The sequence below is a fragment of the Notechis scutatus genome, chromosome 2, assembly GCF_049901735.1.
Source record: "Notechis scutatus isolate UNSWTSFEM ecotype Mainland chromosome 2, rNotScu1.2, whole genome shotgun sequence".
Classification (NCBI taxonomy): domain Eukaryota; kingdom Metazoa; phylum Chordata; class Lepidosauria; order Squamata; family Elapidae; genus Notechis; species Notechis scutatus.
In genome coordinates this window covers 90,091,048-90,116,458 of record NC_142010.1, presented here as the reverse complement: position 1 = coordinate 90,116,458, position 25,411 = coordinate 90,091,048, and the positions used below count along the sequence as shown (strand labels likewise).

Below are 25,411 nucleotides of genomic sequence, written 5' to 3'. Positions count from 1 at the left end.
GCTGTGCAGTAATTTGTCCGTAGCAGTTGCTAGAGTGTTTAGAGCCTTGTCTATACGTTGTCCTGCTAAATCTAAAACAGCTTGTAAACGCATAATTCTATTAATCATGTATATGGGGGTTCTGTACCCCAGGAGCCGTCTTGGGCCCAACTAGCAATGCTGAAGGTGCAGACGATTCTTTCTGAGGTCCAGGTGTCCCCTTCATATTCTGATTGACAGGGGAAACCTGCAAAGGTATTATCGGTGTCTCTTTTCTTGTGGGATAATGTATCATACACAGGGATGCCCAGTTCTTGCTTGATGGAGATCGGTAGGAGGAAAAAGGAAGGTCTTATCCACCCCAATACACATGACCCTTGCCAATCTGCTGGAAGGGACGGATAGGCTAGGTTACCACAAATCAATACATGTTATTTGGAGCTGTCCAAATTTGAGAGGATGTTGTGTCATAGAGATAAGGTAGGAGGGAAGTATTGAATTTGGCAGGTGTGGTGGTAGCATTGTCAGGTGCTGTCCAAGTCTGGTAGGAGTTATCCCATGTACCTAAGCAAAGGAGGTGTCCTACTGGAGTGGATCCATTTCGGGAAAACAGTTTCTACCAATTAAGTTAGTGGTAATTGTCCAGATAAGTGGATCGGGAAGCTATTCTAGCTGTTATGTTTCCTACAGAAGACATGTTATTAAACAGAGATGGCGAGGCTTCTAAGGCTTGCCATGGCCATTGTTCTCCTGTGGTGGTTCCCCCACAGACAAAACAATTGGTTACTGCAAGTTGTTTTGCAATTTTTTCTGCCATATCCATGAACAAGTTTTTGCAATAATGCTGGTATCAGGGCTTTTTCTAATTTCCTTAAATTATTATATACTGACCAGCCTAATGATGTTTCCTCGCCTTCATAAATTATTTCAGTTTTATGGTAATGTAAGTATTTGGGTCTATTCCTGTGCCATCAATCCCTATACCATAAGTTTCCAAGGCAGGGTGTTGCCTGGAGATAGTGATTTCTACCTTATTGTCTGTGGTAGACCCTGATATTCGTTTGAAATGTGACAGATGATTGCAACCTGAGTACCCTCCCCGGTATAATCACAGACACAAGACCAACCCGAGCACTCAACGGAACCTCCACAAGGGGTCCAGTGGTTGGGGTTCCCCCATGGCCCAGTTAATGGGTGTATGACACAAGTATTTATGATTGTGAGCGTACGTTGATTTCCAGTCATCCGACCCACATGAATGTCCCCTGGTTTAGAACAAGCAACACAAACATCAAAGATTAAAACAATTGGGTTAGTACCGTCCTTGAGCACGGTGGTGTGGTTTAGGTAATAAAGTTTTCCTTCCCCTTCAGGATCGGATCTGCCAGAGGTTTTTGGAAGTCCTGCCCATAAGGTGACGTTGGGACGTACAGCTGCCTTGGGATCGTAGCAAATGGTTTTTGAGTTCATCTTGCATAGATGGTACATGGTCCCATTGTTTTGGCAAGTTTTTCCCGTGGGAAGGCACTTCTGCGGTTGTTGGGTATGGTAGATGAGAGTTATTTGAGTGGATCCTGCCTGCGTGGTTTTGGTCAGGCAGGGGTGCAACTCATCTGATGCGCTGGCAGAGTTCTGCGATCTCTTAATCCGATGTAGAAAGGGGTGGCCTGAGCATAAATGTCAGGCTGACTTGCGAATTGTCTGTGATAATGACGAGATGAACGGGGTCTAAGGACTGTCCAGGATTCATAAATGTTGCTTATGGAATCATAGAGGCGTCGACCGGAGCAATAATAGGTGGTGGCAGTGGGGCGAAGTATGAGGAGTGTAGTTCGGGGGATGTTCAAAAGTGTTGATCTGGAAGGAAGCATTGCTGGAGATGTGGGGCCACGGCTTAGGGAGGCGTTGACCATCTGAGGTAAGGGGGAAAGATGTCCCCAGATGCGGTGCAGGTCAGCAAGAGGGGAGTACCTGGCGTGAAGTATGTCACTCGAGATGGAATGGAGACCTTGGAGGCATGTGCAGCAAGAAAGAGGAAGAGGGTTGGCAAGGCAACGAGGCGAATCATGTTGATATGTCTGCAGGTGGTGACTTTTCTACTTTGGGGTGGTATGGTCTGATGTGCCGTCCAGGAACCCACAGGACACGATCTGGAAGCTGGATAGCTGCGTAGCCCACGACCCCAGGTGAGGAGAGCAGCAGGACCCTTCCAAGTAGGGTCTGGCAGTTGGCGGTAGTATACCTGTGGTTTGGGAGAATCAGGGGAGGGGGGAGGAAAAATGCCGCTCCGCTGCTGTCATAGCAGGGGTGCCAGAGAGATTGAGGAAGTTGAGGGTATAAAGACAGAGATTAAGAGTGTCTTGCATCGCCGGGAGGCCAAGGGTTCTTTTCCCTTTGATCAAATGTCGTTCTAACGCTGTTTTTAGCGTCAAGTTAGCTCTCTCTGCCAGGGCTTGTCCCTGGCTGTTATGAGGAATACCAAACTTGTGGGTAATTTGCCACTTAGCACAAAATTCTGACATAGCTGTGCTAGTGTATGCAGGACCATTATCTGTTTTTATTTCATTTGGGCGTCCCAACGATGCAAAAAGTGCGAATGCAATGATTGATGACATGTTTGGAGGCTTCTCCTCTTTTGCGGAGTTGCCATTATGAACCCTGAATAAGTATCAATTGTAACATGCAGATACTTCCAGGGGGCAAATGAAGGAAATTGAGTAACATCCATTTGCCATATTTCGCAGGCTTTCAACCCGCGGGATTTACCCCTATGGGAATGGAATGGGCTTGTTTACTACAGGTGGGGCATTGTTGCCTAATGGCTGAGGCTTCAGCCATCGTGAGGTTGAAATGTTTCATGAGAGCTTTGGTGTTTTGATGGAAATAAGAATGACTCTCCCAAGGAGTCAATGTGTGTGATGTCATGATGCCTGCAGCTGCTTGATCCGCCACATCATTGCCTTCCTGGAGGATTCCTGGGAAGGGTTGGTGGCTACGAATGTGTGCTACAAAGAAAGGATGTTGACGCTGTGCAACAAGGTGTTGTAATGTAACAAAAGAGAGAGGAGGTTTTTATCAATTGCAGGAGAGAGGTAAGAGTCATGGATAGTAGAGACTATTTGAGTAACATATAGGCTGTCTAAAATCAAGTTGATGGGTTCATTAAAATTCTGGAAGACTAATATGGTTGCAGCAAGTTCAGCTCTTTGTGGTGATGTTTGCACAGGGGTGGTTTTAGTGTGCCACACCCCATTCCTTTGCCAAGCGCATGCTCCTCTTTCCCTACTGCCATCAGCAAAAATAGTCAAGGCGTTGACCAAAGGCCTTTTGCTGATGGGAGAGGAGAAAGAAATGGGTATTGTCCGAATGATTTGAAAACGTGGATCAGCGGGCGGGTGGCAGGAAACTAGTCCAGGCCAGTCAGCTAAGGCAAACTGGATTTCTTGGGAGTTCTGGAATAGAGGTTCCCATATTTGCAGTGAAAAAGGGATGAAAAGTGTGGAGACATCTATTCCCATAAGTAATTTTGCACGACTCCTACCTTTTATGATCAATTGAGCCAATTGAGCTGATTTGGAAGTGATGGAGCATCGTGGCGTATGGGAAAGATGGATCCACTCTATGATGTGGAGTTTTTGGTCCTTTTGAGTTACTGCTGCGGTCATAAGCCTCGGGGTGGCCAAAATGACCATATCTAAAGGAGTATTGGCAGCAGCTCTGTCTACCCATATTTTTCGGATGTTCTCTTCTATGAGAGTTATTGCTTGAAGTTGAGGTTGCTGCAAGGATATTATGTCAGCAGGCTTTTCCCCCAGGTAAGGGCTTCAAACAATGGAGAGAGAATATCAGTGGTTAAAGACAGGAAAGGTCTGGCCCAATTTATGGTACCCAGATATTGCTGAAGTTGAACCAAGGTGGGTTGAGAAGGTAGAGACAAAGAGGGAAGTGAAGGATAGGCAGTAGCAGAAAGCATTTTATATCCCAGATATGCGTATGGAGTTAGTACTTGCACCTTTTCAGGTGCTATGTACAAACCTCCTTCTGCAAGAATGGCTTTCAGGAAAGAGAATGAAGTGAACACCGTACCCGGTGGTCCAGGAGCTGCAACAAGGATATCATCCATGTAGTGATACACCAGAAATTGTGGGAAAGCTGAACGATAGGGTAGCAAGACATTGTTGACATAGTGTTGACACATGGTGGGACTATTAAGCATGCCTTGAGGTAGGACTTTCCACTGAAAGCGGGAGGAGGGAGAGGAGTTGTTTAAACGAGGTAGTGTAAAAGCGAATAAGGCACGATCTTGTTCATGCAGAGGGATAGAAAAAAAACAGTCTTTTAAATCAATGACCATTAAATCAAATTTCTCAGGGATGATGTTGGGATTTGGCAGACCACATTGTAATGCCCCCATTGGTTTTATAATAGCATTTACAGCTCTCAGATCACATAATATCCTGAATTTTCCTGACTTTTTCTTTATAACAAATATGGGGGTGTTATATGGACTGACAGATGGTTCAACGTGCCCTTTGACAATTTGGTCCTGAACAAGTGAGTGCAGGGCTTCTAGTTTGTCTATAGTGAGGGGCCATTGATCTACCCACACAGGTTCTGTGGTTTTTAATTGCAACCGTAGTGGATTTCTAGCAAAAGATTCCATTAATCAATAATGAGTCTCGCATTAAGTTGAGACATAAGATCACGGCCCCACAGGTTAGTATGCAGTGGAAGGACCAAAGGTTGGAGGTAGGCAGTGCGAGAAATATCAGAAGAACTCACCGGTAGCCACTGTTTGCTACGGTGGGCGTGCTGAACTCCTCCCACTCCCCGAACGGCTGGGGCAGTTTCCAAAGGCCAATCGTCCGGCCACTCAGCCGTTCGGATGACACTTACATCAGCTCCAGTATCTAAGAGACCCGAGAAGACCTTGTTATGGATTGTAAATTGTAACACAGGCCTGGCTTGTTCTACTGTCTGATGGACAGTAAATGCCCATGCATCATCTGTTTTAACAGGTACTGGAATAGCGGTTGCTACCAATTCTCCCTTGCTAATTTTTGTGGGAGTGTTTCCAATTACTGCCATGGCTACTGAGGAAAAATCATCGGAGTCTCTCAAAAATGGAGAAGCAATGATTCCCCTTGCCATGAGGTCTCGGATGGGATAGATTATGAGGGGTGTCATGGCAGGGGGGATCGTTTTCAGGCATGTGGGGAGAAAGTAAACAGTGCCTGGGATGTCAATTTCCATATCTTCAGAGGCAATTAGGTGGAAAGATATGGAGTCAGCCTTGGGAGTGGGGCTGGCTGATCGCCCCTCCTCTAGTTTCCCTGTGGCTGAGAATTGTTGTTGCGACACTGACTTGCCCAGTGGTACCCTTTCTTACACCTGGGGCATATTGTCTTAGGCTTGGTGTTGTTTTGTGTATTGTCTCTGGCTCTGCATTGTGCCTTAAAATGGCCAGGTTTCCCACAATTGAAGCAGTTTCCGGCCGGCCTGTTCTGAGAGTTTGCTTGCTGCAAAGCCATAGCCAGATGCTCCATATTGTAGGAGACAGTCCCCACGATTCTGCAAGCCTTTAGATAGTCCGAGAGGGAGGCCCCCCCTCGGGCAGATAGAGGCTGCAAAATCCTTTTGCAATCCTCATTAGCATTTTCAACAGCCAGTTTTAACAGAAGCTCCTTACGGGCCTCTACATTAGAGATTTGCCTATGAATGGCTTTCTGAAGTTCCTCTACGAACTCGGCATACGGCTGATTTGAGCCTTGAGTGATTTTTGAAAAAGATCCTACGATGCCAGAGGTAGGATCATCAACTTTGTCAAGGGCTCTGATTGCAATAATACTGGCAAAGGTAAGGGTACGTTGTGGGAGTGTCGCCTGAGTTGCTAAGTCCCTAAATTGACCCATACCACAAATTTGATCTGCTCTCGCGACCCTACCATGATCGAGGGCAAATTTTTCAGCTTCGACACGAAAGTCTGATTCCCAAACAACGTACTGTGGTCCTGTCAGTATCATGCGAAAAAGATCCTTCCAATCTTGGGGTAACATGAAAAAGGAGGTGCTGATGGTGTTAATGAAGCCTCTGACATATGGTGCCTGGATGCCGTACATGGCCACGGCTTGTTTTAAATCTCTAATTAATTTCATAGATAAAGGTTCAAGTCTAGGCACCATATTTCCGGCTTCATCCCCTCATATTCAACGGGACAGAGAGAGAGCTCCTCTAGAGTAAGAGAGCCTTCTCTGCGTCCCTGCATCATGGCTTGTGCGAATGCTCCCATGGGTGTCTGATCCCTCGCTGGATTTGAGTTAGGAGAACTCATGGGTTCAGGAGCAGTGGGGGGAGTTTCTAAAGGGAAAGCGTCCTTTGTTTTGGTTTCAGCTGTATAGGGAGGAGGAGGATCCCCCTCAGAGGAGGGGGTCTTGGTCAGCGCTGAGCCATGGATTGTTAAGCATTCCAGGACTGTCCTCCACGTGGTCAGAATTTTTGGTGGAGCCCTGGGATTGCTATGAAGATAGTCACCCAAACGCTGCCATGTGGAAACTTTCAAGGACCCTTTATCCGGATAAGCCGGGCATTGCGTGTGAATGTAAGTCAAAAGGGTAATAAGGTCCTTCTTAGTTGGAATCAGGAGCGTTTTGCCCTGACTTCCAAGAATACGAATTGAACTCCCCGTTAATTCCCCTAATTCCTGCAAATGTGCCATCTGCTCTTTGGAGAATTTTCCGCCCATACTCACCTGAAAGGAGGATGTCTTCTTTGATGAAGATTCCTGGGGAGGGATCCGTGACACAAGGCGGCTTCCCTGAGTTGCAACTGGCTCGCCCGGCCGGGTGAGATAGGCAGTCGAAGAGAGACGCACCCGTTCCTTTTAGTGGATCACGTCGGGGTTCACCAATTGCGGTTTTGCTCCGCATATGGAAGGCTTCTCACTGGGTGGTCGAATGCATCAAGAAAGACACCAACACAGGTTCTATCTTGGGTGAGCTGCCCGATCAGGGTTTGGGGAACTCCTTTTATTGGGAACACACAAAGGGGTGAGTTTATCCAATCATTATGTTACATGCGTAGGAATGTTAGTGGATGCATCGCATCTTCCAATAACCATGCCATGGTAAATTTAAACTAGCAAACCAAACTGCATTCCAGTTAACTGCCCTTGTGACGTGTTTTATGGTCTTGTTCCTGGTGTCTGTTTTCAGCCTACGTGAGACCTAGCATGCACCGGAACCATTGAGGTTGCTCACGTGAGGCTTGGCACACAATGGATTTGGCCCATTACAGCAAGGAAGTGGCACAACTCCTTGTTATCATTCGCCAATAGCAACATGGCAGTTAGGTGCTATTACAAAGCAAGCACCAGTACCAGAGGTGGTATTCAGCCGGTTCTGAGCAGTTCTGGAGAACCTGTAGTGGAAATTTTGAGTCGTTCGGAGAACCAGTAGCAGAAATTTTGAGTAGTTCAGAATACCACTCTGCTTGGCGCCGCCCCCATCTATTCTCTGCCTCCTGAGTCCCAGCTGATCGGCTGGGTCTTTTTTCGTTGCCCTGCACAGGAGAACGGAGCTGGAAAGCAAGTTAGTGGGGTGGGGTCCCCTGCCACGCCCACCAAGCCACGCCATGCCCACCAAACCACACCCACAGAACCGGTAGTTAAAAAAAAGTTGAATCCCACCACTGACCAGTACCAAACAAATATCTGAAGGACTGAAAGACAGATCATTCTAAGTCTGCAGTACTATCTATGATTGAAGAATATCTATCAAAATTCTGCCTCACCAGGAAATCAATCTAGCAACAAGCTGGGTATAAAGATCTGCAGTAGAGTTCATTAACAGAATGGGGTGCTAGATATATTCTCCAACTTGCTCCCCAATAATCTTCATCCTGATGTTGAAGAGATCATCCTTGAGATTCTTTATCAACTAGTGAAGCTGCTGCTACTACTACTACTACAGGAAATCCTCGAATTACAACCATTCATTTAGTGACCATTCAAAGTTACAATGGCACATTTTCATTGCAGCATCCCCATAGTCAAATGATCAAAATTCAGATGCTTGGCAATTGGCATGTATTCGTGAGGGTTGCCATGTCCTGTCATGCAATCACTTTTTGTGATTTTTCTGACAAGCAAAGTCAACGGGGAAGCCAAATTTGCTTACTGATTGTGTTAGTAAGTAAATTTTTTACTAATTTGTTACTAACTTAACAACTGTGGCAAGAAAAGTCATAAAATGAGGCAAAACTCACTTAACTTGTCTTGTTAACTCACTTAGCAAGAGAAATTTTGGGCTCAATTGTGGTCATAAGTAGAGCACTACCTCTTTGTGTAACTAGTTTCATCCTTATTGGGACTCTTCAGGTGTAACAGAAAAAAAGATAACAGATAATCAGAGTTGCAAGGGACCTTATAAGTCATCTAGTCCAACCCCCTGCCCAAGCGGGAGACCCTACACCATTTCTGACAAATGGCAGTCCAATCTCTTCTTGACAGTCTCAAGTGATGGTGCTCCCACAACTTCCGAGGGCAAGCTGTTCCATCGGTTGATTGTTCTCACTGTCAGAAAGTTTCTCGTTATTTCCAGGTTGAATCTCTCCTTGTTCAGTTTCCATCCATTGTTCCTTGTCTGGCCTTCGGGTGCTTTAGAAAATAGTTGTCCTCCATGTTAAATGTTCTGTGTTCAATTCTTTAAAGGGATTGAACCCCAAAATCTTGCATTTGACGACTATTCAAATCCCACTAAAGGGCTGAACAGTAATATATGGAGGATAGCCATACCTGAAAAGTCCTAATAGTCCCTGACTTACAACAGTTCATTCAAAGATCTTTAAAGTTACAACGCTACTGAAAAAAGTGACTTATGACCAGTTTTCACACTAATGACTGTTGTAGCATCCCCATGGTCACATGAGCTTGGCAATTGATTCCTATTTATGACTGTTGCAGTCTCCTGGCATCACGTGTTCTCCTTTTACGGCCTTCTGACAAGCAATGTCAATGGGCAAGCTAGATTCCCTTAGCAACAGTTGGACTAATTTAACAACTACAGCGATTCACCTAATAGCTGTGGCAAGAAAGGTCATAAAATGGAGCAAAGCCGCTCAACAAACGCGTCACTTGACCACAGAAAATTTGGGCTCAATTGTGGTCGTAAGTCGAGGACTACCTGTAAAGGTGAAACTCTTTCATGTAGTGACTCCTACTGGTCAGTAGCTAATATATCTAATTCTGTATAAGCCAAGATCATATCTAATTCTGTAATAGCACTTAGCAATACCATTTAGACTTATATACTGCTTTATAGTGCTTTTTACAGCCCTCTCTAAGCAGTTTACAGAGTCAGCCTATTGCCCCCAGCAATCTGGGTCCTCATTTTACCCACCTTGGGAAGATGGAAGACTGAGTTAACCTTGAGCCTGGTGGGATTTGAACTGCCAAATTGTAGGCATCTGGCTGCAGCAGTAGCTTGCAGTACTGCACTATAACCACTGCGCCACAGAGGGTCCTGATGTCACCTAGGCAGGTATTACCTTTTACAGAAGATAGCTTCCCATTATTCAGCTGTATACCAGGCTGACTAGCATGAAAACCATTTGCCTAGAGGCCGTTATGATTAATTGTATGGTAAAAACAAGCTTCTGAACTTCCAAGTTTTCCTTGATGTAAATTACAGAACCAATTAAGGTAGCATCAACAGGGAAAAATGTCTACAGATCTTTTATCCTAAGGGTGTTTTTTTAAAAAAAACATAAATTTTGGGAAAACAGTAATAGAATGATTTATAAATAGCTCCTTATTTATTTTATAAATAAATACAACTACAAGTAGTCGTCGACTTACAACAGTTTATTTAGTGGCTGTTCAAAGTCACAGTGGCATTGAAAAAAGTGACTTATTACCATTTTTCACACATGACTGTTCCAGCATCCCCAGGGTCGCATGATTTGCATTCAGATGCTTGATTTATGACGGCTTCAGGGTCCCAGAGTCATGTTATTCCCCTTTTGCACTTTATCTCAAGTAAAGCCAATGGGGAAACCAGATTCACTTAACAAATGTGGCAAAAAAATTGTCATAAAATGATGCAAAACTCACTTAGCAAATTTGTCACTTAACAACATAAATTTTGGACTTAATTGTGGTCATAAGTTGGGGATTACCTGTATTTTTAGCCCAGGGTCTCAACAATTCAACTCTCAAAATAATATTTAACTTTATACTTAGAAATACTCACCTAGAGAGTCAGTAGCATAATGTCAATATAACTTGCTTTTGCCTCTACCCACTGCCAACAGGCAATTCATAATATGCTTCCAACAGAAGAAAATATATATGTAGCTCAAGATTGAACTTTGGAATTCCTGTGCTCTCTGAGCTTGGTTATTAGTTGAAGATGTTCCAATACCCAACTCGGTAACATCATCAGTATACATGGGTGTGGGATTTGCTGCTTGCTTACTGTATATGTAGCAGCTTTGCTTATTTTGGGGAGGAAGAGGTGTGGTGGGCTGTTTGGTGGTTCCTTGATTGCTGTTTTTTGTCTGATTATGATCTTGTGTTGATATGCTCACCTGGAATTAGTTTGATTTTTACATTAAAATAGATTCTTCATCCACATTGTACATCAGGAATAGGAAACTGGACACAATCCAAAAGCCATACCCAATTTCCATTCTAGTTGTAGTTATAGAGATAACATTCAATTTCAGATTTTAAGGAAAAGAAGCCCAGCTTGAAGTCATTCATATTTCTATATAGGAGGAGACAATTCTTGCTCCCTAAGTTTTCTCACTTGGAGTAAAATGCACTGAATTGTTTTATTCCCTTAAATACTATACCAAATTAAGAAAACTGGATTTTAATCCTCTACAGAAGGAAACCTGTTTTGCTTAATAACACTAACACCAATATTTGCTGTAATCTAAATGCAATATATCCACTATTCTATCCAACAGAGAAATATTGTATTCAATATGGAAGTGTCATTTAGTTCATTAACACAACCAATCTTTATATTAACAATATTTTAGAAGATCCCTAGATATTTTGCAATACAAAAAAATAGTGACAGATGATGGGGAAAACATTTCATGACATAGTGATATAAAGAACATTTTAAAAAGCAAATGCATTGTTTATTCAAATTGATTAGGTATATACTTAAATCTAATTACATTTGAACCATGCTAAATTTACTTTCTCCTTTTCAGAGTCTCCAGCATTTAACAAACATATGTGGGAATATGCATATTTAAAAACAGAGGACCAAGTAAATGGAGAATGCCATGTCTAATGCAAGTAATGGAAGCAAAAACTTTACTTATTGATGTATTTATTTTTAAATATGGACTTTTTTAAAAAAAATCCAATAATGTCACTGTAACTCTAAAGACTGAAATCAAACTAAGAAATGGAGGAATTGGCTTGTGCTCATACTTATTAGAACTCTGGACACTGTAACTGATTTACTTTCCCCACAATACAGACTGTGATCTATTAAATTAGAAAAGGCTATGAAAGAAAGTATGGTTATTGTGCTTCTGGAACCTTAGCTGTATCAAAACTGTCAGGAGATATGGATATTGTTTGCTCATTCATCTTTGCAAAAAACCAGTAAAATCAAAGAACTACCTTGAAAGGCATAATGAGAAAATCCTTTTTAAAAAAATATGAAGAATTAGTTCTGAATACCAAGTATTCAGCAAAAGACATAGTCAACTGGAAATTTCTGTAATTCTGTGCCTCCACCCTCCTCACTCCTATGAGACCATCATTCTAGCCAGCTGTAACCATTTTCAAGTTCATTAATACACATCATTTTAGCATTGAGAAAATCTTTGCTCCAATATGTGGTCCAGAAGAATACTCCCTCAATGCCTACCCTGCTACACTCAGAATTCTTAGCCAGCTCACAATTCTATTTGGGATGTTATTAAAAATTGTTTCTGGGCCCAAATATGGAGATTGTTAAAAAGAAACAAGTTTCCAATCCGAAGAATTTATGCAGATGGAAAAGGTGTTAAAAACACTTAAATGCAAAATTGCCCTGGAGAAATAAAAATAAGAAAAGAACTCTTCTAAAGACGTTTATAATGGGATAATCATGAGTTGTTCTTGTTTTTACAAAAGCATTTACTGTATTTTGTAGTCTTTTGTGCCCAAAAGCTTATGCTATCTAATCTGATGACCTCCAGATGTATTGGACAGCATTCCCATAAATATCACTCAGCAAGAAATATAGTCTCATACATCTAAAGGGCATTAGATTGGAGAAAGCCAGCTTCTGCATTTATTATGGTCAAAAGGCTTGTCCTATTTTAAAAAAAATACCCCAACCTTGCCAATTGTCTTTGTAACAGAAACCTTTCTGTGTATTTTGATTAAGTCCCTTGATTGTGCCTCTTTGGAAACAGATTTTTTACAAGCAATCATGAACTATTTTATTTTACATGACCTCAACATTGTACTTTTAAAGTCTCTGAAGAACGCCGTTGCATAAGATTTCAACAAAACAACAGCTTTCCTTGTAACTGCTACAAAGACAGGAGTAATTTTTTACTGAAAAAAACATGGTACCATCATCTTTAATAGACTGAATAGACTGGCAATTACCTGGAGAAATCCCTGCAGTTTTCTTGGCAGGATTATCAGAAATGTTTGCCACTGCCAGCTTCCTAGAACTGACTGAGTGACTGGCCCAAGGCTTTGACTCACAATCTCCCAGTTTCTAGCCTGGTGCCTTACCCACTACACCAAACTGGTTCTGAGATAACATTAATAAATGAAACAATTTGTTACTTTTACTTAACTCTTCCAAATAATGAGAAGTTCTGGAAAAAAAATCCATTTTCTTCAGATTTAATTTTCTTCAGAATGAATTCCCTTGGAAGCAATTAATATTAAAAGTAATTCACCTGGAAGTAATTAAGATTATTTATAACTATGTGCGCTACCTGACCTTAGTTCATCCAAAAGAAGAACATCAAAATTTCATAGCTTTTGTATATCCTTCGCGTTCTCTCTTACACTTTACCCTAAACTACCAAACTGAAGCTATTCTTTAGATGAAGAGAGATAGTTGATTTGCCTATGTCAGAGATCGTCAGAACGATATAACATTTAGGCAATATTTAGCAAATGGTTGCTCTCTACCGATGTTATGGATAACCATCAGGGACAGTGATGACTTGTTTTAAAATGTTTGTAATATTAGCATTATATTTCACAATTGTAGAATTATGATCACACCATAAAGATTTTCCAAGGAACACCGTAGAATCAAGAACATGCTATGCTGTTGTTATCAAGAATGTTATTCTTTTCAGCTTCATCATATTTCAACCAGTAAATATTTATTTTGAAAATCATGAATTGTGTCTTTAACAGGTGAAACATAAGAAAAACATTTTTTAAAAATCTTCAGGAATTAGCCCATCTACTTCAAAACAAATCTTTAGAATTTCTGAATTATACTGTTTATTAAAATGACAATTGAGTAGTATCCCTATAGCCTTATACAGGGGTGTTAAACTCACATCGTCACGGTGGCATCATCTGATGTTATGAGGACTTTTTCCCCCTTTGCTAAACCGGGCATGGGCGTAGCCAGCGCATGACGCATCCAGACCGTGGGCCAGGAGCTTGACAGCCCTTGCCTAATAAATGCAAGTCAGGAGTTTTCAGACAAATTGAACTAGTGTTAATTTATGTGTAACCCAAACAGCATGGAAGAAAAATGTTTTGTACTATAATTTCAGCATTCTGGCTTTTAAAGAGGAACATGGCAAAAAAGAGTGGGAAGGGAGGGGGGCAAAAACTATATGTGATAGTACTTGTTATGTTTGGAGAGTAATGGAGACCAGACATCTGACCAGTGACTTCAACTCTTTATTAACAGTAAATAGAACAGAACAGAGCAAGGCTATGGGCAGCAGTAACCCTTTTATAGGGTTGGCTGCTACCCTATTAACCAATAATAAGTGCATAAGGTTCAAACCAATAACTAATAAGAAGTGTCCTAAGATTGGCCAATCAGGGGCTTTTATGAACCAATCCTTGTTCGCTGTTCAAGGACCAATCAAATGTGCAGGCTTCCAAAACCTACTTTGCATTTAGGCTTAGTTACTTTTATTCATTCACAACACCCCTCCCCCTTGGGTTCCGTTTGAGGAGCTGTAACAAAATCTTCAAGATAGACAGGCCGTTTGGTCTGTCTGGATGATTTCGTGGCTCCACGGGTTTGTTCTCAAGTCCGGTTCGGTGGAGCATTTGGATGATCTTTATTAAGTTCCGTTTTGCTGCACGGTGATTCCGTGCTGCTTCCGTTGTTGTTGTCTCCGCCAATCAGTGTTTCTTCGGGGTTTCGCAGTTCGGTTTCCCCGTGTTCAAGTCCCATGGAAAAGTCAACTCCTCCCCGCTTCAATCCCGGTACCCGCTGGGCCGTAGGTTTTCGTTGGCCTGCTATCCGTCATATCGAAGTCAATTTCCTCGATATTTCCTCCCCCTCAGTTGGTGAACCCGGGAGCCATGGGCGCTGGGTAGTAATCTCGAACGGAGTTGGTCTATGTGGCGTTTCCACACCCTCCCATCGTCTGTTAGCAGGCGGTAAGATTTAGGCCCAGTGAGGTGGGTAGCAGTTGCGGGTATCCATAAAGGGTCGCCGGAGAAGTTTTTGGCAAAGATTAAATCGCCTACCTTAAATTCCCGGCATTTGCTGCTGGAGCCGAAAGGCTTTTCGGGTGCGTATGCGGGGTGGAGCCGGTCGAGGTGCGATCGTAGTTTCCGCCCCATAAGAAGTTCGGCGGGCGTTTTGTTGGTAACGCTGTGGGCGTGATGTGCTGCAACAATAAAATCCGATTGATTTTCTCATCGATGTTTCCAAATTCCATTTTGTGGAGGGTCTTTTTACAAACTGTACCATGCGCTCTGCACGCCCGTTCGCCGCAGGGTGCGCGGGCGAGTCAGCGCATGGCGGATGCCCGGTCAGCAAGATATTGTTCAAATGGTAATGCTGTGAACTGTGGGCCGTTATCCGAGACGAGGACGTCCGGAAAACCATGTGTGGCAAATAACCTGTTTAATTTGTTGATAACTGAGTCCGTTGTAGTTGTGCTCATTCAATGGATCTCGAGCCAATTTGAATAGGCATCGACTGTAATAAGGAAAGTGTGCCCTTTTGTAGGCCCCAAAGTCAATATGGATACGGGACCATGGTCCTCTCGGAGTTTCCCATTCGGTTGGGCTTGCTTTAGGTGGGGCGTTGCTGACGTCTTGGCAGCGTTGACAAATAGCGACCCAGGCCTCGATTCTTTTGTCGATTCCCGGCCACCAGGCGTAGCTCCGTGCGAGTGCTTTCATCCGCACGATGCCCGGATGTCCGTCATGCAATACCGCTAAAACAGTTCGTTGCAGTTTGCTCGGGATTACGACTCTATCGCCCCACAAGATGCAGCCCTTTTGAGAAAACAGTTTGGTTTGGCGTGCTTTAAGCGGCGCCCATTCAGGTGATAGCTGTTCTGTTGGCCAACCACACTCAACCCAGCGTAGGAGGTGTTACAGGACCGGATCTCGTTTTGTCTCGAGGGCAATGTCTCTCGCCGTCAATGGCGGCGCGTGTAGAGTCTCAATTTGCAACGTTGTGATGGTTGGGGCTGGATCTTCAACCGATTCTGGAAGCGGTGTGCTGCTCAATGCATCAGCGTGGAGAATTGATTTCCCGGCGGTGTTGCAAGGTGTAATTGTACGCCGCCAAGAATTCAGACCAGCGGGTCATTCTGGGGACAATATATACGGGTTGGTTTATTACCCGCAATAATCCCCAGTAGTGGTTTATGATCAGCAATTATTGTAACGCACGCCCATATACATATTCATGAAGCCTTTTAACTGCCGCCACAATAGCTAAAGCTTCTTTATCCAGCTGACTATAATTTCTTTCAGCTTTAGCTAAAGTTCGTGAAAAAAAATGCGACGGGAGCTTCTGCTCTGTTCGGTATACGTGGGCCAGGATTGCTCCAACCCCAAAAGGTGAGGCGTCACAAGTAATAGTTAACGGCAGAGTCTCGTTGTACTGCATAAGTACAGAATCAGAAGTTAGCTATTTCTTTACTTGTTGGAAAGCGTTTTGTTCACGTTGTCCCCAAACCCACATTGCTTTTTTGTCTAAGAGTCTATGTAATGGTTCAGCTACGGTTGCTTTATTGGGTAAAAAGACGTTATAAAACTTGATAAGTCCAAGGAACGCCTGTAGATCTGCCTTGTTCCTTGGAGGGGGCCTTCTTAATTGCCTTTAATTTGTCCTCAGTGGGATGGATTCCTTGACTGTCCAGGAGGTATCCCAAAAACTCCACCCTTTCGGTACATAACTGGCATTTATTTTTTTAACTTTGAGGCCTGCGTTTTGGAACCTTTGTAAAACTATGCGGAGTCGTTTTTCTAGAATGTCTCTGTTCGGGCGGCGATGAGCACATCGTCGAAATACGGTACGACCCCTCTTATTCCTTGTAACAGCCTTTCCATTAAGCTCTGAAAAATTCCTGGAGCGACGCTCACCCGAACTGGAGCCGGTTGCATTTAAATGCGCCCCTATGTGTGACGATAGTTTGCGCCTCCGCGGTGGCGGATCTACAGGCAATTGTTGATATGCCTGGGCTAGGTCTAGTTTAGCGAAAACTTTCCCGCCACCCAGGGAATGGAGCAGGTGTTGCACTACCAGCACTGGATACGCACTTTGCTGAAGTGCGTGGTTTAGAGTGGCCCGGTAGTCTCCGCAAATTTTCAGTGACCCATCAGGCTTGATAGGCGTCACTATTGGGGTTTCCCATCGGGCGTGGTCGGTGGGTTCCAGCACGCCCTGTTCTATTAGCTTATCGAGTTGTTCATCGATTTTAGGTTTCAGGGCGAACGGCACCGACGCGGCTTAAGGCGGATGGGTGCTACCTCGGGTTCAAGTTAAATGAGATCGGGGTCCCCTTGTACTTGCCTAGTCCGTTCGCGAAAACGTCTTGGAATTCTTGCACGAGGGCTTCCTCCCAATCGTTGCTCTCGGTGCGGTGGACTCCGGCTACAGTGATTCCAAGCGGTCTGAACCATTGAAGGCCTAAAAGACTAGGCCGGTCATGGTCCACGACAGTCAGTGGTAGTGCGACGGTGCGGTCCTTGAAAGAGACCTGGAATCGGCGGGACCTGACAACGGGAATTCGATTACCCTGGTAATCTTTGAGGATAACCCTTTGAGGGTTTAGGTCTTGGCGGCGAATCATCGGAATGAGCTGTTGAAGCGTCTTCCAGGACATCATCGAGAGGGATGATCCTGAGTCCACCTCCATTACACAAGGTTTGTTTTCGATAGCGACCTCTACTCGGATTTTCCCGGCATCAAGGGATGTAGCGTGGCCTATGGTAATTGTTTGGTGGGTCTCTTCTCGCCTGGTTTCTTCACGCCTGGTGGAAGTGGTGGACGGTTTGTTTCTGTAGGAGTGGCTTCCCCATTGGTGATTCAGTTTGTCTCGGGGTGTGCCGAAGAATCCTGAAGACTGGTATTCGGCCTGTCGGGGTTTGGAGTTTTGTTTGCTTCTGCAAACCTTTGCGATGTGACCTCTTTTCCATAACGCGGCAGAGTGCATCGAGGAATTTGCAGCTGGATCGGGGTGATTCGCCCCACATCCTGCACAAGGTCGAGATGTGGGTTGTGTGAACTGGTCTCGTTCCGTTGGAGTCGGTTGACCTCTTCCTCATCGCTTTCTGATGGGGATTCTAGGTCTTCGTGGTGAGTCGATACCGGGGTGTCTCTGAGCGAGGCGAGGTATCTTTGGCGAGTTGACGTGGCGGTGCATTGGTGCGGCGCATTCGGGCTGCCGACTTTTGGTCGCCTCCACTGCAGTGGCTTCTTTGAGGGCATCGGTGAGGCTGATGTCCCCCTTAGCCATAATTTTGCTCTGTATCGTGCCGTCTTCTAGGCCCAGAACCAGGCGGTCTCGGAGGGCTTCTTCTAAATCAGAGAATCCGCAAAGGCCTCCAAAGTTGCGGAGGTCTGCGATGTAGTTGGCAAGGCTTTCACCTTTCCGTTGGTCCCTCTGGTAATATTCATGTCTTCTGACTAAGGTCGGCACGGTGGGCGCGTAGTGAGCCCGTAGCAAAGGCTCGAGGACGTCCCAGTCCATCGCTTTTACTTCGGCTGGCTTGGCAAGTGATTTTGCCATTTTAAACACGTTAGGCCGCAATGGGTTAGAAATATAGCTCTTTTTTGCTGGTTGTAGCGTCTTTCAAATTGTTGGTCTCCAGAAACATCTGGAACCGATCCATGTATGACTCCCAGTCTTCGGTTTCTGGGTCGAATGGGCGGGTGGTACGGCACCGCTGGCCATGTTGCCGTTGATGGTGCGTGTTCGACCACGTGCTCTGTGTGTTGCTCTGTAGATCAGTCAGCTCTTCGGTCTCCGCATCCCACCTTCGTCGCCAATGTTATGTTTGGAGAGCAATGGAGACCAGACATCTGACCAGTGACTTCAACTCTTTATTAACAGTAAATAGAACAGAACAGAGCAAGGCTATGGGCAGCAGTAACCCTTTTATAGGGTTGGCTGCTACCCTATTAACCAATAATAAGTGCATAAGGTTCAAACCAATCACCAATAGGAAGTGTCCTAAGATTGGCCAATCAGGGGCTTTTATGAACCAATCCTTGTTCGCTGTTCAAGGACCAATCAAATGTGCAGGCTTCCAAAACCTACTTTGCATTTGGGCTTATTTACTTTATTCATTCACAACAGTACTCATTTTCAATTATTGAGGAACTTATTGCAATACATTGCATTCCATCACAAGAGACTTGTGCATTTTTCTCTGTTACAGAAGTGTCCAGAAGATATAGTCATAAAAGTCAAGATGGCAGCTATATCAGTGCAATCCTATTTCTAAGTACATAATGTTTCCCAGCCTTGGCCAGAATTCTTATCAATGGCCATGCTGACAGTGGAATTCTAGAACTTAAAATCCACACAACCTAAAATGGCCAAGATTGGGAAACACTGCCTTAGTATGTGATGGGGCAGGGGGGAAAGATACAAATCTTAATAGTAACTTTTAAATATAAATTTAACAGCTATTCATAATTTAGAGGAAATGAGCCTTACATTTAATCAGACCTTGATCTGCCTAGTTCATTATGGGTAATAGTATAAGCACAAGCAGCTTTCTGACAAGAAAAGTCAGGTGTTAAAACTAGAATCCCTATAAACAAAATTAATAATTTTATCATGGAGCTAAAGAAACACTGGTGAGCATTTTGTAGAGAACATAGTAGATCTATGCAGTAGGGCAAAAGGAAGAATGAAAATGGCCACAATTGGAGCAAATTGTACAAAGTTTTTTCATTACTTGTATTTTATACTATACCAATATTTTTGACACTGTACTAGTTCCTAAGGGCTGCCTATTTTATGCCTTGTTGCATAAATATTTATTAATATTTATTAATAATAAAATGACCTGATTTCTACCACTTTTGGTAGTTCTTATTATTGGACAGACTGGAAACTGGGAGACTGGATTTATCTTTTCTTTTTTCATTTTTTTTCTTCCAGTCATAAGTCCCCTTCACCTGTTCTTCAGGATTTCTCAGATACTACATAAGGGTTGAGCCAGGCCGTTTGCTAATTCGTTCAGCATCCAAGGAGGAATTTTTAAAAAATTTCCTTTCATTTTGAATATACAGTATCTCTAAGAGCTTTTTTATAGTATCTTTCACAAAGCTGAGCTCATTGTGAGCTTCGTCCAGTGTTTCTGCTCTTTTCATTTCCTGAATTAAGTCTTCCATAACGATTAGTATCAAGTTAAGAATAGGTGATCCTCTTGTGCTTTCCCTAAGAAGGAAAAAAATGTGTCAACAATTAAGGAATATTACTGGGTCTTACTAGCAGAGCTTGTTTCTCAATAGACTTCTGTTAGGGTTTGGGGATTAACCCCTAGCAGAGTATTGCAGCAGTAGTCAAACCAGGCAGCCAAAACGAGAGTGGAAGGGCCCCAGAGTATACACACACTGAACACAAACACTGTTTGTAGTTTAAATAGTTTTTAATCCATTTAGAGTTTAAAGCATTGTCATTCAGTCCATTAAGTCATTCACAGTATTTCCATCCAGTAAGACTCACTAGTATAGTCCAAGTTAAGAGTCCTTGCAATATCTTTATCAGCCGATAAAGATATCTTCTCCTCCTCCGGTGCCTCTCTCCAGAGGAACAAACGCTGGATATTCAGCAAGAAGTTCAAACAGTAGAACAGTTGAATTCAGCAATAAATCAGCAAAACAGTAGCAGACAGGAACATCTCAGTCACAGGCACTCACAGTCAGTAATCACAGTTAGTCACAGTAAGACACAGTTAGTCGCAGTAGCAGTTACAGTAAGCTTTCCAGCTTCTAATGCTTCCTTATATTGTAACTTCTAACCGCACCCTTAATCGGCTAATTGTCTGCAGCATTGTGCTTAAAGTGATAAGCACTTAAACCATGATATCTAAGTTTTATATATTTATTCACCCAAACCATATTTGGTATCAATGTTATAACTAACAACTTCAACTTAATTAAGCTTCTTATCATTACAATTTTATGCCAGAAATAGATTATACTGCACATCAATGTCGTTATGTAAACATACAGCTGTCTGGCTTTAAGGCCAAGTGTCACACCAAGCACTGGAGTAAGAAGCGATGAGTTGAAACTTCAAGGGTATTAAAGTCATTTACAGGGGTATAAATGATAGTAGACAATTAGCTCTTTTGCATGGCTTCCTTTTTGTCTGTAATAAAGATGTCTAATCTACCAGACTGGGTCTGAAAGTTCCAAGTTCTATCTGAAAAGTCAAACTAACCCATGAAGTGTCAGGAGATTAGTGATTTATTGCCAAGTTCTAGCTGAAAAACCTGACATTTTGGAAGGCACCAAAATCTTCTCCTTGGTTTGACAGGCAATAATAAACATGATCAGTGGAGGTTTTTTCCCCTCTCCGTTTATTTCAATTCAGGTTCTCTACAGTATTGTCAAGTTCATTCTTCTGAATTGCAAAGCAGGAATTGGTATTTTTAATGTAGAATGCAACTCCTCCTCCCCGCATTCTGTTGCCTTGTTCCTTTCAACAAATGGCGTCTTTCAATTGTTATGTTCTCATCATACAAGTCACCCAACAAGATCTCCATTACAAGTTTTAAATGAGACTTGCCTTTGCCTTTCTATACTAATATAGTAGTGCCAATTCTCCTTGTTTGTTTACTGTACTCTGAGGATTACTGCACAGGCTAATATGTTAATATTATATGGCAATGTTCTAATTTTTGCTTGGGTGGTTGAAAAGCCTGCTTTTAGCAAGTTTTTTCAGTGCATAAGTCTTTATATATGAGGCTCTTTATTCAATAACATGAGTATTTGCATAATAATATGGTGCGGTTTACAGCCATTCTAATTAATATTGCCATGATTTGTCTAAATACATTTTTACATACTTGTGAATTACAACCTGACTTGTACCAGCAGTCCATCATCTAGATCTGCATGGGCTCAAAAACCAAATCTCTCCAGTCAACACTATATGTACATAGCTCCTTACTGACTTCCTGTACTCTTCTTTTCCTTTCTGGACCTCTTTCACAGACCAGAATGGCGAACAAGAACACCATCAAAGCTCTAGAACAGGGCAGCCCACCGGCCAGATGCATTACAAGCTGGTTACACCCATGCCCGGTTTAGTGAAGGGGGGGGAAAGTTGTGATACATCACGTGACAACACTGTGATGCCACGAGTTTGACACCCCTCTAGAATCTTGAATTCTTTCAAAAACATTGAAGTCTCTGAGGATATAATTGTAGCTGTTCTCGTAATAGAATTTGTCCTTACACAGTGTATATTAGGAAAAATGCACAAATGTCAGTGCAGTTGATAAATCTTGAAATTGTTTAGTCATATTTTTGATCTTTGATTCTGGTGGACAGCACATTTCACAAACCAAAGGGCTTAATCAAGATACATTTATTTTCTCACAACAGTGAGTCACCAATTATTACGATTCTCCTCTTAGTCTTCCTACAGGGAACAGTTGTATCCTCTCTGCCCTTTGAAGGTCCATCATACTCACTTCCATTCTTTTTCTTTCCCTGAATCCTAGGGACCTATTTCTCTTATGAGGGCATCAAAATTCTAAATTCCTGCACCATAAAATATCTTCTACATCTAAAATATTTTCTGTTACTCTCACCCACTGACCTTGCTGTCCCATCCATCTGACTTATGAGGTTTACTTTCACTGTCCATTTGTACTGCACATTCTCTTTTATTTGAACTGACAGATCCAAGTCTCTTCTTATCAATTGACATGTGGCCACTCCTTACTCCAATCTTTTGTCTTTTCCTTCAAGCACTGCTGTGACCTTCATTGCAAATGTTTCTCAGGCTGCTGTTCCCAGATATGCCACAAGCTTTGCATAGTACCGTTGCACAGCCATGTCTATCTTAATTTTTATTTCTTATGCAATCATCAAAGAAAGTATTTATTTACTCTTTCTCAGGCTCTAAAATCAACCAAATACTTGACTTTTGACATAAAACAAAATTTGTTCAGAGCTCTCCCCACCCCACTCCAGGCAAACTCCTGTTAGTTCTCCCTCTTCACTAGCTCAATCAACTTTTTTTCCTGAAACTGGGCTCCCTTATATTCTTCGTACAGTCTCTGTTTATTCAGCAGGAAGCAATCACCCACAGCGAGAAGTAAACAGCTCTCAGGATGCACACTTTGCAGCTATTCAAGAGACAGTGTTTTCACTCCTCACAGCTCAGCACACATTGCCTCCAGAAGGCTAATACAGTTGGTAACCCCCACCAAAACAAAAAAACCCAACCCAAAAACCAAAAAACCAACCCCCCCCCAAAAAAAACCCAAAAACCCCACCCCCACCCCAAAAACACAAAAAAAAAAAAACAACCCCCCCCCCACCCCCCCCCCCCCCCCCCCCAAAAAAAAAAAAAAAAACCAAAAAAAAACAAAAAAAAAAAAAAAAAAAAAAAAAAAAAAAAAAAACCCCCAAAAAACAAAAAAAAAAAAAAAAAAAAAAAAAAAAAAAAAAAAAACAAAGAACAAAAAAAAAAGCGAACCCCAAAAAAAAGAAAAAAACAAAAAAAAAAAAAAAAAAAAAAAAAAAAAAAAAAAAAAAACAAAAAACCAAAAAAAAAACCCCCCCCCCCCCCCCCCAAACAAAACAAAAAAAAAAAAAAAAAAAAAAAAAAAAAAAAAAAAAAAAAAAAAAAAAAAAAAAAAAAAAAAAAAAAAAAAAGCAAAAAAAAAGAAAAAACTACCATTCTCTATCTCACATCTCACTTTTCTACTGATCCCTTTCTTGCAACTTTGACATTAACGGGATGAGCTAATAAATCACTGGGGAAGAAAGCAACTGAATGCTTGCCATGGCCAATGGCTGGGGCAACAGAGGCTTCCTGGAGTAGGGTGGTCAACTCTAGAGTCATGTGATTCTGGGGCTTTGCCATTCTGCAAGGAAGGATGCAGGGTGACCAAAAGGGCACAGAGGGAGGAAGATAAGTGGAGCAACTCTGGAGTTGTAAGTGCAGGCAGGCTGCCAAGCACCTGAACTTTTATCACTTGACTATGGGGGCACTGCAACAGCCGTAACTTGGGGCATGGGTGTATTTTTGCAGCACCATTGTAATTTTGAACAAATATGTTGGGAATTATCCAGTTTTTTGTTTAGCAACCACAATAGGTATCAACAACTCAAGACACTATGTGGAAAATCATGCAACCGCAACTGTGCTTATAATTGTACTTCCGTTTTCCTTTACAGAGTTAGGAGGATACAACCCCAAACAGCCAGGTGAGCCTGAAAGGCAGGAAAGGTTTCCAGAAATCGATTCATGAAGAAGTCAGGTAAAAGGACAAATCTTACAGCTCTTTCTCCCCATTCCCCCACCCTTTGGAATACTAACTCCAACATTAGGAAAATTAGCTAGAAGAGAATATATATTTGGTTTTTTACATTCATTGGAGGAGAAGGATTACAAGAAAGTAAGAAGGCACAGAACAGGAAATACAAATCAAAGGAATGTACTGACACCATCTATTTGCCTAGTGCTAGGAGGCAAAAGAATAGTGAAAAATTAGACAACCTGTAACCTATTGGGTCATCATTTCAGAAATGTTTCCTCACCTAAACAGAAAAACAGAATGACTATAGGTGGGAGACGGCATGACTTCCAACTTCCTGTCAGCTTCCCTGTTGAGTTTCCTGGTAGGAAAGCTGGCAAGAAGCATTGGAAACTCTTTCTTTCTTTCTTTCTTTCTTTCTTTTTTTCTTTCTTTCTTTCTTTCTTTCCTTCCTTCCTTCCTTCCTTCCTTCCTTCCTTCCTTCCTTCCTTCCTTCCCATATTTGTTGCCCTAAACCGTACCTTCCAATTTTGCCCAACTGAAGGTTACAAAATATCAAACAGACACCAGAGTTTTAGTTATACCTATATAGATTGATTAGGCTCTTGTCAGTTAAAAGCAGCAGCAGCTTTTAACTTTCTCAACACAAAGAAGCCTTAATATAAAATCAAGGAAAGAATTTTAAAGTCCCATTACTATGAGAAATATTTTCAAGGAGTCATTGGTGAGGACTAAACCTTCTCTTCCAAAAGTTGTGACTAAAACATGGAACTCTCTTAGAGATTTTGATTAATATTCTTAAAGATGTAGAAATCTGTTAAATGTCTATATCTTGTTGCTATCCATGGAACTAATTAGTTAGGAACCACAGGAAATTCTACCTAGGCTCAACATATTTAGCATCTGTTCTGTCACTTAAAGCCAGAACTGTTTCCTTAGTGATGTCTTTCTCCCAGTTTCCTGTACCTGTACGTACTAGATGGGGGCATTCCTAAAAGCCCCAGGAACACACAGCAAAAATACACTAGCATTCAATCATACACATGCAATTTTTAATTTAAAACAAAACTCTCCTATTTCCCCCTTGCCCAAAGAGATTTACATTTGAGAAACCATAAAACTCCTGTAAAATCAGGAAAAAGAGATAAAATAAATTCTGAACCTTTCCCAAATATTTTATTTCTTCCAATGCTTTTTTATTTGAGGAAATGTCCATCTGCGACATTTCAACAGCTCTAGATAGATGCTTGCAGATGAGGATGGGACTTAGCCATAATTTTGTATGTGTATATAAAAAAGATAATTGTTAGCATTATTGAATACCTTGAATATTTTATTCATTGAGTATCACCTTACCCAGCCATTGTCTTCCAGATGCATCAGAATGAAAAGTCCCACTCATCATTGAATACTGGTTCTTATGCTGAAGAAAGCTCCCCTAAAACATTATCTAATATGCTTAATTATTTTGACAGGCCATATACCAAGGGTCTT

General features: G+C 42.3%; 1 long non-coding RNA gene across 2 annotated transcripts in view; it reads left to right on the top strand.

The window, feature by feature from the left end:
* LOC148132130 (uncharacterized) overlaps positions 1–23,921 on the top strand; it is a 30,417-nt gene extending 6,496 nt beyond the window's left edge. For both annotated transcript variants that reach the window (XR_015747304.1, XR_015747305.1), the window contains exons 2-3: positions 11,203–11,290; positions 23,838–23,921. This is a non-coding gene — a long non-coding RNA (uncharacterized LOC148132130). The remainder of the gene's footprint in view (positions 1–11,202; positions 11,291–23,837) is intronic.
* Positions 23,922–25,411: the final 1,490 nt, after the last annotated feature.